Source organism: Mercenaria mercenaria, chromosome 2 (genome assembly GCF_021730395.1).
Source record: "Mercenaria mercenaria strain notata chromosome 2, MADL_Memer_1, whole genome shotgun sequence".
Classification (NCBI taxonomy): domain Eukaryota; kingdom Metazoa; phylum Mollusca; class Bivalvia; order Venerida; family Veneridae; genus Mercenaria; species Mercenaria mercenaria.
The window spans coordinates 47,165,551-47,182,027 of NC_069362.1; the positions used below are offsets into that span (position 1 = coordinate 47,165,551).

The window sequence follows — 16,477 nt, forward strand, 5'->3', positions numbered from 1 at the left end:
GAGTGGTCTTGAGCAAATTTTATTGGACAAGACTTGAACTATTTATATCCGTATCAAGCGTTCAATAACTTATTTTTACGGCGCTAGGCACAGACTACGGGTAAATTGTCGGGAGGAGATAAATAGCGTGGTCACAGTGTGCACGCATGCAACGTTTCCAGAGTAATATAAAACTCACATATCCGCCCTAAGGTGATGATTTGGCAATAAAATCCGCGGACACAATTTTCTCACTAAAACCACCGAAAGACACCATTTACGGAGAATCAGTGTAAACTACGGCCTTTTAAAACATAAAGCGTGAACACTTGATGATTCGGCAAATAAAAAAGCTAGGGTCGAGTGCACATGTGAGAGTGTACATGAAAATAACAATTTTGATGACAATTTCACTTTCCGAAACAATTTTATATTGTAGATTTAAATAATATACTTTTTCAAGCCTCAGAAATTACTTTCCTCTACCTTCAATAAAAACACTAAAAAGTAATGTAGCGCGTTCTTGTAATAAAGTCCAACCGACACTTATATAAATCTTATATTTATTTATTTATTCTACGACCTAGAGAAGAATTATGGATATTGTAAATTGATATGAATATTTCAATCTATTTCTTTTAATGTAGAGGAATCTGCACACTATTTAAATACCCCCTCCTGTCAAAAAGTGCGGAAGTCCGTTGCTAATGGTTTATCTATACTGATACTGACTATGGTCAAACACATTGTTTAGCACATTTATTCTTTGTGAACATTATAGCATAGGCGTCCCATGACTTTTAATTTTTTTTTCTAATAACTAAGACATGCGTACTCATTACTTATCTTTTGTTACATGTATATGCAAGAACCACTTTTGTTTGATTAAAAACATAAAGCGGTTTCAATATGCATTAGACGGCGTCAAGTTGTAATAAATCATTTCATTTTACACTGCACGTACTCATGTTGTGTTAAACGGCTTCACATTCAGCTGCATGGTATCCTGTTTTGTTGGATGATTTCATATCACGGTGCATCGCAACAAGTTTTTCAATGCACCGTTCCATGTGTAAATGGATGGAATGAAGTTTTGTATTAAATGGTTTCAAAATACAATGCGTTGAATGCGAATATATTGGACGGGATGGAGTTTTAGATGAGACGGCGTTGCACTGACTGACTTGTTTATGAATGGATTGTATATTTACTAATTTTGGCGGCAACCGCCGCCCATACTACTACTAACGGGAGGCAAATACAGATATATCTCGGACTACTCGATTATTGAAGTTATCTTTCATATCGGTCTATAAATAAATTCAATACTAGGTATGATCTAAAGGACATTGTTCACGATAAAGGAGAAATATAATGTTTATTTTATGCAAATATGTTTGCAAAAATATAACAAGATATTATAGTATTTATTATAATTCGTTTACAGAATGTACAAAATTATAAACTATAACCAATTTTACAACGTTGAATATTCAAATATTAAATCCCAGGTAAATTGAGAAAGCCATATATATATAAATAACTTAAATGTGTAGTATATTAAGACCTTACTCTTAGGGATCATTTCTATAGTAAGTGTCGCCAGGACGTCAGGTAAAACTGACGGGACCTAAATCCACGAGGACGAGAAATAGCACTCCTTTCTGAGCGCGAAGCGGGCACGGGCTGTCACCCTATGGGAGACTTGGTCCGTGTCATTGATGAACGTTCCTCTCCTCCCTAAGCGGGGAGTTGGAGGAAGGGAGTGCATTCTGAGTGGTCACAAATTTATTTTTTCTAGCGATTGATCTACAATAAATCAGTATATCGTGCTGTCTTAAGGGCTAACTTCTGTGTGGAAATTCTTTTTTATACTTTAGAAAAATGTGATATTCAGTCATCTAAAAGTTTTGTTTTAATGTTCGTAAAATATTGAAAATAACATGTATCTCAGATTTAAAACTGTACTATGTATATTATTATTTTTATTTATAATATTTAATATAATTATAATAATAATGATAATAGTAAGATATTAATTATTGTCTATATAATTTTTTTTTCACTGAAGGAAAATTAATTTTTTGAACTCCACTGCGTTTAGTTGGGACCCCTTCTGTGCTAATTCACCTCTAATCAGTTACTGTTACATAAAAGCTGGTAAGCAGCAGATAAGATGGGAGTTGTTTACAGGATTGCGGGGAGGGGGGGGGGGGGGATAAGCATCAAACATTCATATATAGGTATTGTCCGTAATTTTTGACACTCATGAACATTCCGTGTTTCCGTAAATTAATTTTCGGTGTTCGGACCTAATTTAAGATATCCTTTCCGTGCCTGTAACGTAATAAAACGTATTTATAAGCGTCTGATGGCCCTTTCATGCTTCCGTAAAATCAACATTTATTACACGAGATTCATTTTGAAATTGTTTCTGAAATATTCTGAAATATCTACAGTAGGTCTGCAGCTCCCAAATACGGAAATATCTAACATCCGAGGCATATACTGACACTTTTAGACAACATCAAAAAGAACCTTTTGAACGATTTGAAGAGGTTCGAAAATATGTCCAAGCGCATACATTAAGACGGGGTGACCCCTGCGCGTGAACCCTGACTATAGACCAATACAAATATGACTTTTCAAGCTTAGCCTGTTTACTTTCATTTTCTTTACTTCCGGTAAAAGCTGAAGGACGTCTGACCTCACTTTCTGTGTTGTCAAAAACGTACGTATGCCTGTACAAAAATGTTCGCGTCGTCCTTAGAATATATACAGTAACTGAGAAACCAGTAATATACGTTTCATAGCATCATCATCTCGCATGTTTAAATATAGCTGTGCCGACAAAGTGTTCAGCTACCAATTTCAGGATTGCGGGTTCGAGTTCTCTGCCTGACCATATATATTTTCGATTTCATCTGTAAACTTGATAGAAGGGACAATTGTCATATTTTTTTAGGATTTATGGTCCAATTATACAATTTCTACAAAACGTTCACTAAAATCTAGAAGACCGGACAAGTGTTCATTCATTCAACGGACAATTCAAGGAAGAGTGGACTTGAACTATTCATCTCCGTATCAAGCGTTCAATAACCTTTTTATGGCGCCAGGTACAGACTCCAGGTAACTAGACATTTACGGATTAAGTCTACGTGGACTGTGAACACCTAAGACGATCGATTTTCAAGGGGACCGTCTCAACATGATAATTTTAATTTATGTTTGGTAGGAAAACATTCCTATAATGATGGTAAGGTCTGGCTTAATATGTCACTGCACAGGATAATATTTGGATTTGTCTGTCCGTCTGTCTGTTCGCCGGAGAAATGTTTTGTTATACATATCGCAAAAAGTATTTGATCTAGCGTCATAACACTTTCCTGAAATGTTCTTCAATATTATAAGCTGCGCATCTGCGACAAAGTTGAAAAGATGAGCTAGTCTGATCGCAATGTATCCGTATTCCATCGTCGTCGTCGTCCAACATGAAAAAATCTAAACTGGGTCAGTTGGGATCAAAATGTAGGTCAGCAGGTAAAACAATGTGAAAACTGTAGAAAACGTAATATCTTGCGTCTCCATTCCTTTGTTGTTATCATACGCCCGAAGGGACGTATTTTGGGGTACCACAGGTGTTCATCTGGCTGTCTGTCTGTCTGTCCGTCTGTCCGTTAACAATTTCGTGTCGACTCCGCTCCTTGAAGGATTTTGAACAAACTTGAAACAAATGTTATCCACATCAAGAGGACGTGCAGAGCGCCTGTATCAGGTGGCTTGCTTTAAGGTCAAGGTCACACTTAGGGGTCAAGGTCATATGACGTTGTTTCGTGTCCGCTCTGTAACTCTTGATCTGTATGAGGTATTTTAAAGAAACATTGCACAAATGTCCACCACATCGAGTCGACGTGCAGAGCGCATGTTTTGGATGGCTAGATACAAGGTCAAGGTCACACTTAGGGGTCAAAGGTCATATAACTTTGTTTCGAGTGCGATGTGTAACTGTTGAACTGCTTGAAGGATTTTAAAGAAACTTGGCACAAATGTTTACCACATTGAGATGACGTGCAGAGCGCATGGCTCGCTTCAAGGTCAGGGTCACACTTAGGGGTCAAAGGTCACATGACTTTGTTTTGTGTTTATGTTGCTTTGCATTGCGGTGCTCTTGGTTTTATTTGGCATTTCCATTTTTTGTTAACTTACAATATTTTTTTATTGAATTACTTCCCTTTAATGTTACTATAAATAGGTTATTTTGTAACATTTTTATTACTGTCCGTAGGGAAAAAAACCGATACCACTTTTCTGTGGTACAACATAGATGGTACCTGCAAAGTTAAGGTGTATTTTGACATATCTGTACCTGGTAATGGTTTTAGTGGACTTTGAGTTTTTCGGGGAATTTCTTCCCTTTGTTGTCCTTTTCGTTTGGGCTTCAACAGTAAAGTTCTTTACATTTTGCTCCCATCCCCTGATATAATCCTTCGGGCGTATATTGCCCCGCTTGGCGGAGCACTTGTTATTTCTGTATTAGCGTTAAAGACTTTGTATTTGTATAACTTTATTGTTTTAATTTGTCAGTAGTGGATTGACGAAGAGATGGACAGCTTTTTTACTAGATAAATGAACGGAAGATAGGAAAATAATCAAAATATAAAAATCTTCCCATTTATACTGTATTATGGCATAAACATGAATGAAATGAAATTCATTTCTTGTTGACAGTTATCAGTTTATACAATCAATCCGACATGTTTTCTTCTACACACAAGGAATGCACAGACATGTACGGTTCTTGAAAGTCGTTGTATTGAGTGCCTCCATACAGAGCTTACGCTCTTGTAACACATCAATTCTGCGATTGAATGTTCTACAGTTATTCTGTTATGACATATATATTTGTTCAATTTAGTACATTTAATTAAAAAGGGGCATAATTCTGTCAAGATCCAAACAGAGTTATGGGGATTGCTTTTCTTGGTGTAGATTTCGATAGTAAATAATTATTTTAAGTTTCAAGTCAATAGCTTTGAGAGTAACAGAGATATTTGACTTTATCAAAAACTTTAATCAAAAATTCTAAGTTAAAAAGGGGCATAATTCTATCAAAATTCAATCAGAGTTATGCGGATAGTTTCTCCTGGTAAAGCCTTTGATGGTAAATAACTATTTTAAGTTTCAAGTCATAAGCTTCGATAGTAACAGAGATATTTGCCTTTATCAAAAACTTTAACCAAAAATTCTAAGTTAAAAAGGGACATAATTCTAACAAAATTCAAATCAGAGTTATGGGGATTGTTTCTACGCATGTAGACTTAAACAGTAAATTAGTATTTTAAGATTCAAGTCAATATCTTTGATAGTAACAAAGATATTTGACTTGATCAAAAAAAATTAACAGAAAATTCTTAATTAAAAAGGGGCATAATTCTGTAAAAATTCAAATCAGAGTTATGGGGATTGATTTTCCATGTGTAGACTTTGATAGTAAATAAGTACTTAAAGTTTCAAGTCAATAGCTTTGATAGTAACAGAGATATTTGACTTTATCACAAACTTTAACCAATAATTCTAAGTTAAAAAGGGGCATAATTCTATCAAAATTAAATCAGAGTTATGCGGATAGTTTCTCCTGGTGAAGCCTTTGATGGTAAATAACTATCTTAAGTGTCAAGTCAATAGCTTCGATAGTAACAGAGATATTTGCCTTTATCAAAAACTTTAACCAAAAATGCTTAATTAAAAAGGGCATAATTCTGTAAAAATTCAATCAGAGTTATGGGGATTGTTCTTCCTTGTGTAGACTTTGATAGTAAATAAGTATTTATCAAAAAATTTAACCCAACGGAGACGCCGACGCCGACGCCGGAGCGAGTGCAATAGCTCTACTTTTTCTTCGAAAAGTCGAGCTAAAAACAGGCACATCCAAATTTATATCACCTACCGCATAGTGATGATATAATAACTCAAACCCTATTGCCGTTATAAATTCTTTTTCATATCGCGCATAATATAATTAAACTATGTTGAGACGGTCCCCTTGAAAAATCTATCGCCTTAGGTGTCCACAGTCCACGTAGGCTTAATCCGTAAATGTCTAATTGTCGGGAGGAGATAGATAGCATGGTCACAGTATGCAAACATGCAATGTTTCCAGAGTAATATAAATCTCATATACTTGGCAAAATATCCGCCCTAGGGTGATGATTTGTCAATAAAATCCGCCATATTTACCCGTTGTACACAATTTTCTTACTAAAACCACTGAAAGACATCATTTACGGGGAATCTTAGTAAACCACGTCTTTTTAAAACATAAAGATATACTTACACTTGATGATTCGGCAAAAAAAGCTAGGGTAGTGTGCATGATATTTTGCTACTGATTTGAAATATGTGAGAGTGTACATGAAAATCACAATTTTGATGACAATTTCACTTTTATATATTGTATATTGTAGATTTTAAGGAAACTCTTCACAGTTGTAAACTGGCGTCATATGTTCTCTTTTATGGATAGATAAAACGTATATATAGGTCATTGGATGGCCTCAGAAATTACTTCCCTTTATCTTCAATAGAAACACTTACAAGTAATGTAGCGCGTTTTTGTAATAAAGTCCAGCCGACAGTTATATAAATTTTATATTTATTTATTTATTCTAAAATACCTAGAGAAAATATGGATAATGTAAATTGATATGAATATTTCAATCCATTTCTATTGATAAAGAGGAATATGCACACTATATAAACACCCTCTCCTCTCAAAACGAGCGGAAGTCCGTTGCTTATGGTTAATCTATACTAATACTGACTTATTTAACATATTTCTGTTGATTCTTTGTGAACATTTATAGCCATAGGTGTCCCTAGACTTCCAATTTTGTTTTCTTTTCTAATAACTAAGACATGCGTACTCATCACTTATCTTTTGTTACATGTATATGCAAGAACCACTTTTGTTTGATTTTGTAAAACATTTTGTGGTCATGTTCAAATGTTAGACATGACCTGTAAACTGAATTATAAAATGCATTGATAATCAATGTTTTTAACTCGACCATTTGTTGACGGGAAAGGGAACTTGTTTCTCTTTTCTTTCATTTAAAATAGCGTTGAAGTTTATGAAACAAAAAACACAACTTTTCGCTATCATCTTAAGTGTCTATCTATATACTAGCTTATAATAACTGTGGCAGATAATTGACATGTTTTCAATAAATTTCAGTAAAATTTGGTAAGAATTTATTTACGGTACGATAATCAAGCACCATGTTTTTCGAGCCAACTATTACGTGGGGATAATTATCATAACACATTTATTTTAATACACTTGTATACAACACACTGACCGTGTATTTGTTTACATTTTATACTCTATTTGAATATTTTGTAAAACCACATAGGGGATACTTCTTTGCTTCGGTCTAAGATTGAAATAGATCTACATCTTTCACGAGTGTACACCAGTTGTAATTTATAGGTTATTTGTGCACCTGCAATTACTTCCCTTTATCTTGGATAGAAACACAAAAAAGTAATGTGGCGCGTTCATGTAATAAAATCTACCTGACACTTATATGTATTTCTGACTTATTTGTTTATTGTACAATATGCTAGAAAAAAGTATGGACATTGTTAATTGATATGCGAATTTTAATCCATTTCTTTTGATGAACAGGAATATTTACACTATATAAACATTCTCTCCTTTAAATCGTATTCGGAAGTCCGCTGCTAATGGTTTATTTATACTGATACTGACTACGGTCAAAACTTATGTAGCTAAAATGCTGAGACACTTATGATGTGATATGTTGATATATACAGCCATTGGAATCCCTTGACTTCCACTTTTGTTTTCTTTCCTAATAACTTAGAGACTTTATCTTTTAGTATATGAATACGTAGCAAGAATACTGTCTGGTACTTAATGAAGAGACTATTTTTAAATCGACCATATTTTGATTGGAAAGCGGGTACTTGGTTCTTTTTTTTTTCATTCAATATAGCGTTAAAACTTATGGACAAATTGACGTTTCTCTTTCATCAAAAGTGACCAACTGTATATTAAGTTCTGATAAATATGGCAGAAAATGACATGCCTTTTTTCATTTAGATTTTTGAAAGAATTTATTTTAAGCGTTATAGTCATGTAGTGTTCACTTATTAATTTTATAAATGTGTTTTATGTTTCTTTGTTGTATTTTTTTTGCAGTCTATTTCTGTTACTATTTGTGTTTAGATTCATGCAGACATAAGAACAATATTATTCTTTCTTTAATATGTAATCCTAGACCAACGCTTCCGTAATTTTCTCACATAAATGTAAGAAGTTTTAGGGTTTTGGTGCGCGGATTACAAAAAACCTATATTCTTGGACTACCCGTACATGATTTTATCTTCTGATTTTGCCTAGATTTTAAACTGCTTTCACTGAACTAAATACTGTTTAAGCCACTAAGGATTAATTTGTTCATGATACGTTATTTCAACTTATGTCTCTATGTTACATTAGCCTGGCTTCCTGGCTGCAAGAAAACTTCTGTATGAGAAATATGACAGAACAAACATAGGGACGGGAGCCATGCAGTCTAATGTTTATACTTAAGATGAATTGTTACTATATTATGTTAGAGGACCATATGTGAGACTGGCTATAGCCAAATATGTTATCTCTTTAAATAAAGTGATTATTATTATTATTTTTATTATTATTATTATTTAATTTTTATTATTACGGTACTGTAACGGTAAAAAAATCAAGCACCATCATTTTTTCGAGCCAACTATTACACGGAGATGATATCATAAACACATTTATTTACACTGAGTGTGTATTTGATTTTATAGTTTGTTTAAATATTTTATATATAAACATGGGGTTTATTTGTTTGCTTCAGTCTAAGACTAAAATATATCTTTCACGAATGAACAACAGTCGGAATATTTGAAAAATGTAAGATATGTTCATGAAACAAACAAAATTTCCTTTAATTGACCAAATTTCTTAACGGATTCCTATCAAATGTCATGATTAGAATGTCACGATAATATTTGTAATGTCCTGTACGTGTTGCCTTCAGTAACATTGAAATCGGCTTAAACAAAAAAAAAAAAACGGCCATAAAAGATTCTTGCACTTGTGCCATAAGCAGTCGTAAGTAAGAATTAATAATTCTAAAGCATTGGCAATCATTTTGGCCGAACTTGTACTGATTTCTTTTACAAAAAATCGTTGGAAGAATGGTCTTGAGCAAATTTTATTGAGCAAGACTCGAACTATTTATATCCGTATCAAGCGTTCAATTACTTATTTTTACGGCGCTATGCACAAACTACGTGTAAATTGTAAATTGTAAATAGCGTGGTCACAGTGTGCACGCATGCACCGTTTCCAGAGTAATATAAATCTCACATACTTGGCAAAATATCCGCCCTAAGGTGACGATTTGTCAATAAATCCGCCATATTTACCCGTCGCACTAGCGGTTTTAGAGGGGCGGGGGCGCACCCGGCGCGCGCCCCCTCTAAAATCGCCGGGGCATAGGTAATTTGTCTTCTGTACTGGATAAAATAAGTGCAAAATATACATTTTTCGAGCTCTTTACAATTTTATGTTAAATAGTCCCAGGTTAACCCTCTTCAACAAAATCCTCAGAAATTGGGCTAAGAAATTCCGAAATACTTGTACATATCACTTATAAAATGCATTGATAATCAATGTTTTTAACTCGACCATATGTTGACGGGAAAGGGAACTTGTTTCTCTTTATTCCTTTAAAATAGCGTTAAAATTTATGAAAAAGAAAAAAAAAGTTTCTCTATCATCTTAAGTGTCTGTCTATATACTAGCTTATAATAACTGTGGCAGATAATTGACATTCAGTAAATTTTGGTAAGAATTTATATACGGTACGGTAATCAAGCACCATGTTTTTCAAGCCAACTATTAAGTGTAGATCATAATTATCATAACACATTTATTTTCATACACTTGTATACAACACACTGACCATGTATTTGTTTACATTTTATACTCTGTTTGAATATTTCGAGTGTACACCAGTTGTATTTTTTTTTCAATTAAGATATGGTGTTCATATTAAATTTAAATTTTGATCTTACAGGTAAACCAAAGAGATATTTTTCACTTAAAAATGCTAAATATATTTCGCTCTAATATATCAATAGGTGGGGATACTGGAATACGTATGAAATGTTGACTTCATTTTAGTGCAGTCTGGCTGCTTTTAGGGTGGTACTTCGACAAAAAATTATACGCATGTGCGTTTTGTGCGTAATGGTAATTACGCTCTGTGTATTTGTGCGCTTACTCTTATTCGCGCCTCAGAAATTTTGGTCAAAGAAAGATAAATGTTACCGATTTTATAGGTTATTTGTGCAGCTAGAATTACTTCCCTTTATCTTGAATAGAAACACTAAAACGTAATGTGGCGCGTTCATGTAATAAAATCCAAATGACACTTATATGTATTTCTGACTTATTTGTTTATTGTACAATATTCTAGAAAAAAGTATGGACATTTTTAATTGATATGCGAATTTTAATCCATTTCTTTTGATGAAAAGTAAAATTTCCACTATATAAACATTTTCTCCTCCATGCGATTAGCGGAAGTCCGCTGCTTATGGTTTATCTATACTGATACTGACTACGGTCAAAACTGATATAGCTTCAAAGCTTAGACACATTTGTTGATTTGTAAACATATATAGCCATTGGTATCCCTTGACTTCCACTTTTGATTTCTTTTCTAATAACTTAGAGACTTTATCTTTTAGTATATGTATCGTTTAGTATATGTATATGTTACGTAGCAAGAATACTATCTGGTTTTAATGAAGAAACTAATATTTTTTAAATCGACTATTTTGATTGGAAAGTGGGTACTTGGTTCTTTCTTTTTTTATTCAATACTGTATAGCGTTAAAAATTAATGACAAATTAACGTTTCTCTATCATCAAAAGTGACCAACTGTGTATTAAGTACTTATAAATGTGGCAGAAAATGACATGCCTTTTTTCATTTAGATTTTTGAAAGAATTTATTTTAAGCGTTATAGTCATGTAGTGTTCACATTTTAATTTTATAAATGTGTTTTATGTTTTTTTGTTGTATTTTTTTTTAGTCTTTTTCTGTTATTATGCGTGTTTAGATTCATGCAGACATAATAACAATATTATTTTTTCTTTAAAATGTAACCCTAGACCAACGCTTCCGTAATTTTCTCACATAAATGTTAGACGTTTTAGGGTTTGGGTGCGCGAATTAATAATTCTAAAGCCTTGGCAATCATTTTGGCCGAACTTGTACTACTTTCCTTTTTACAAAAAAAGAATGCGCTTGACTAATTTCTGTTAAGTAAGACTCGAACTATTTATATCCGTATCAAGCGTTCAATTGCTTATTTTTACGGTGCTAGGCACAGACTATGGGTAAATTGTAAATAGCGTGGTCACAGTGTGCACGCATGCACCGTTTCCAGAGTAATATAAATGTCACATACTTGGCAAAATGTCCGCCCTAAGGTGATGATTTGTCAATAAAATCCGCCATATTTACCCGTCGCACTAGCGGTTTTAGAGTGGCGGGGCGCACCCGGCGTTCGCCCCCCTCTAGAATCGCCGGGGCATAGGTAATTTGTCTTCTGTACTGGATAAAATAAGTGCAAAATATACATTTTTCGAGCTCTTAACAATTTTATGTTAAATAGTCCCAGGGTCAACAAAATCCTCAGAAATTGGGCTAAGAAATTCCGAAATACTTGTACAAGAATAAGTCTGACAATTGATAAAATGTGACTGTATAGTTTGCATATATTTGTGTTAATTTTGTCACAAAACCAGTCCTTTTTCAATACAAAATAAAGTACCTCAGAACACCCAGAATTGATCCATTGTTTTCAACCCGCCCCCCCCCCCCCCTCTAACACCAGATCCTCAGCCGCCCCTGCGTCTGACCGTGACAATTTTCTGACTAAAACTACCGAATGACACCATTTACGGAGAATGATAGAAAACTACGGCAGCGTGAACACTTGATGATTCGGCAAATTAAAACGCTGGGGTCGAGTTCACATGTGAGAGTGTACATGAAAATCACACAATTTTATATTGAAGATACTTTTTCACGCCTCAGAAATTACTTCCCTTTACCTTCAATAAAAACACTAAAAAAGTAATGTAGCGCGTTCTTGTAATTAAGTCCAACCGACACTTATATAAATTTTATATTTATTTTTTTATTCTGCAATACCTAGAGAAAAATTATGGATTGTAAATTGATATGAATATTTCAATCCATTTCTATTGATAAAGATGAATATGCACACTATATATAGACACCCTCTCCACACAAAAAGATGGAAGTTTATTGTTTATGGTTTATCTCTACTGGTAATGACTGTAGTCGCAAACGTTGTTTATGAACGTTGTTAGGCACATGTTTATAGCAATAGGTGTCCCTTAACTTCCAATTTTGTTTTCTTTTCTAATAACTAAGACATGCGTACTCATCACTTATCTATTGTTACATGTATATGCAAGAACCACTTTTGTTTGATTTTGTATTACATTTTGTGGTCATGTTCAAATGTTAGACATGACCTGTAAATTGAATTATAAAATGCATTGATAATCAATGTTTTTAACTCGACCATATGTTGACGGGAAAGGGAACTTGCTTTTTTATTATTATTTAAAAATAGCGTTAAAATTTAAGGGAAAAAAACACAACAACGCTTTACTGTTCATGTATATACTATTATTTATTTATTTATTTATTTATTTATTATCCTCCAATAATAAAGATTAAGAATTTATTTACGGTACGCCGGGTAATCAAGCACGATGTTTTCCGAGCCAACTTCTACTTGTAGATCATATCATAACACATTTATTTACACTTGTAGATCTTTACAACACATTGCATGACTGTGTATTTGTTTAAACATTTTATACTTTATTTGAATATTTTGTAAAACCACATAGAGAATACTTTTAAAATTGTTTGCTTCGGCTTAAGATTGTAATACATCTTTCTACTGAACACCAGTTGTAATATTTGATAAATTAAGATATGGTGTTCATAATGTAAATTTTGATCTTACATTTTTCACTGTAAAAAAACTAAATTTATATCACTCTGATATATCGATAATGTACTGAAAAAAGAACAAAAAAATAACAATATTTTTTTTCTAGTATTTTGCCTCATTTCTTAACAAACAGTATGTAGTTTAACATTCACCGAATAAATCACTAAGATATAGAGATTAAAATTACTGGATATAGACTCGCTTCCGTCCCTATGTTCGTTCTTTCATATTTCTTATTCACGTGTTTAATTTTTCTTCATTAACTGTAGATCGAAGTAACACCTATAGCCTGTTTCTGTCTAATTTATAACACCTATATTGCTGCTGGCTTCAAACATAGGTATGGTTAAAATCAGATAACAATGTGACTTTATAATTTAATGGGGCCATGGCAGGCTATACGGTATATATATATCCCACTCCCATGAAACACTTCTGACTTCTTATTATTCATCAATATTGGATTTTCCAGGACACTGACTCGAGAGTGGTTCTAATAAGCTTGAAGCTTTCATCACAATCTAAAACAGAATTAGTATAAACTAAACATACACTACTACTAACGGGAGGCAAATGCAGATATATCTCAGACTACTCGATTTTATTGAAGTTATCTTTCATATCGGTCTATAAATAAATTCAATACTAGGTAGGACCTAAAGGACATTGTTCACGATAAAGGAGAAATATAATGTTTATTTTATACAAATATGTTTGCAAAAATATAACAAGATATTATAGTATTAATTATAATTCGTTTACAGAATGTGCAAAATTATAAACTATGACCAATTTTACAACGTTGAGCATTCAAATATTAAACCCCAGGTAAATTGAGAAAGCCATGTATATATAAATAACTTAAATGTGTAGTATATTAAGACCTTACTCTTAGGGATCATTTCTATAGTAAGTGTCGCCAGGACGTCAGGTAAAAGTGACGGGACCTAAAGCCACGAGGACGAGAAATAGCACTCCTTTCTGAGCGCGAAGCGGGCACGGGCTGTCACCCCCTGGGAGACTTGGTCCGTGTCATTGATGAACGTTCCTCTCCTCCCTAAGCGGGGAGTTGGAGGAAGGGAGTGCATTCGGAGTGGTCACAAATTTATTACCTTTTTCTAGCGATTGATCTACAATAGATCGGAATAGATATCGTGCTGTCTGAAGGGCTAACTTCTGTGTGGAAATGAGCACAAATTCTTTTTTATACTTTAGAAAAATGTGATATTCAGTCATGTAAAAGTTTTGTTTTAATGTTCGTAAAATATTGAAAATAACATGTATCTCAGATTTAAAACGGAATATGCACTTCAGTTGAAATAAGTACACTTTAGGCAACTTACTATTGAAATTTAAAATTCAGTATACATGGTGTTACAATGATTTGATTTTATCCCAGTAATATTATATTCCAATAATGGTGATTGCATGTATACGTATGAGAAAATCCATTTTCCCATTCTCTTTGTAAGTATTGTATATAAATATAATGGAAGAATCACCTTCATCTTTATGACCCTTTTCATTATAATTATGATATTGGAAGATATTGTTTGTCAACACTAAAAACTCATTGAGTTTTCACTATAAGTGTGTTTTATTATAATCATTATTTTTAATATTATTACTATGTATTTTATTATTTTTATTTGTAATATCTTATAAATACTAATAATAACAATGATAATAGTAAGATATTAATTATTGTCTATATATTTTTTTTTCACTGAAGGAAAAGTAATTTTTTTGAACTCCACTGCGTTTAGTTGGGATCCCTTCTGTGCTAATTCACCTCTAATCAGCTACTGTTACTTTAAAGCTGGTAAGCAGCAGATAACATGGGATTGTTTATAGGATTGGGAGGCGGGGAGCGGGGCACTTATGTAGCAGTGGATCTATGCATTAAACAGAATATTTATGATAAGCATCAAACATTCATATATAGGTATTGTTCGTAATTTTTGACAGTCATGAACATTCCGTGTTTCCGTAAATTAATTTTCGGTGTTCGGACCTTATTAACGATATCCTTTCCGCGCCTGTAACGTAATAAAACGTATAAGCGTCTGATGGCCCTTTCACGCTTCCGTAGAATCAACATTTATTACACGAAATTCATTTTGAAATTGTTTCTGAAATATTTCTGAAATATCTAAAGTAGGTCTGCAGCTCCCAAATACGGAAATATCTAACATCCGAGGCATATAATGACACTTTTAGACAACATCAAAAAGAACCTTTTGAACGATTTGACGAGGTTCGAAAAAAAGTCTAAGCACATACATTTAAACGGGATGACCCCTGCGCGTGAACCCTGACTATAGACCAATACAAATACGACTATTTTAGCTTAGCCTGTTTACTTTCATTTTCTTTACTTCCGGTAAATGCTGAAGGACGTCTGACGTCACTTTCTGTGTTGTCAAAAACGTACGTATGCCTGTATAAAAATGTTCGCGTCGTCCTTAGAATATATACAGTAACTGAGAAACCAATAATATACATTTCATAGCATCATCATCTCGTATGTTCATATATAGCTGTGCCTACAAAGTGTTCAGCTACCAATTTCAGGGTTGTGGGTTCGAGTTCTCTGTCTGACCATATATATTTTCGATTTCATCTGTAAACTTGATAGAAGGGACAATTGTCATATTTTTGAGGATTTATGGTCCAATTATACAATTTCTACAAAACGTTCACTAAAATCTAGAGGACCGGACAAGTTTTCATTCATTCAACGGACAATTCAATGAAGAGTGGACTTGAACTATTTATCTCCGCATCAAGCGTTCAATAACTTTTTTATGGCGCCAGGTACAGGCTCCAGGTAAATTGTCGGGAGGATATTAATAGCGTGGTCACAGTATGCACACATGCAATGTTTCCAGAGTTATATAAATCTCATATATTTTTGGCAAAATATCCGCCCTAGGGTGATGATTTGTCAATAAAATCCGCCATAATTACCCGGTGTACATAATTTTCTTACTTAAACCACTGAAAGACACCATTTACGAAGAACCTTAGTAAACCACGGCTTTTTAAAACATAAAGAGATACTTACACCTGATGATTCGGCAAAAAAAGCTAGGGTGTGCATAATATTTTGCTACTGATTTGAAATATGTGAGAGTGTACATGAAAATCACAATTTTGATAACAAGTTCACTTTTATATTGTATATTGCAGATTTTAAGGAAACTCTTCACAGTTGTAAACTGGCGTAATGTACTCTTTTATGGATAGATAAAAAGTATATATAGGTCATTGTGCAAATGATACTAGAATGCAGTTTTTTCAGGCCTCAGAAATTACTGCCCTTTATCTTCAATAGAAACACTTACAAGTAATGTGACGCGTTCTT

The 16,477-nt window shown here is 33.5% G+C and overlaps 2 non-coding genes across 2 annotated transcripts; both read left to right on the plus strand.

The window, feature by feature from the left end:
- Nucleotides 1–1,541: 1,541 nt before the first annotated feature.
- On the plus strand, nt 1,542–1,760 carry LOC123565114 (small nucleolar RNA U3). The gene has a single exon (XR_006689104.2). It is a non-coding gene; the product is annotated as a small nucleolar RNA U3 (small nucleolar RNA).
- Nucleotides 1,761–13,989: 12,229 nt separating this feature from the next.
- Nucleotides 13,990–14,208, plus strand: LOC123565113 (small nucleolar RNA U3). Its single transcript, XR_006689103.2, has one exon. It is a non-coding gene; the product is annotated as a small nucleolar RNA U3 (small nucleolar RNA).
- Nucleotides 14,209–16,477: the final 2,269 nt, after the last annotated feature.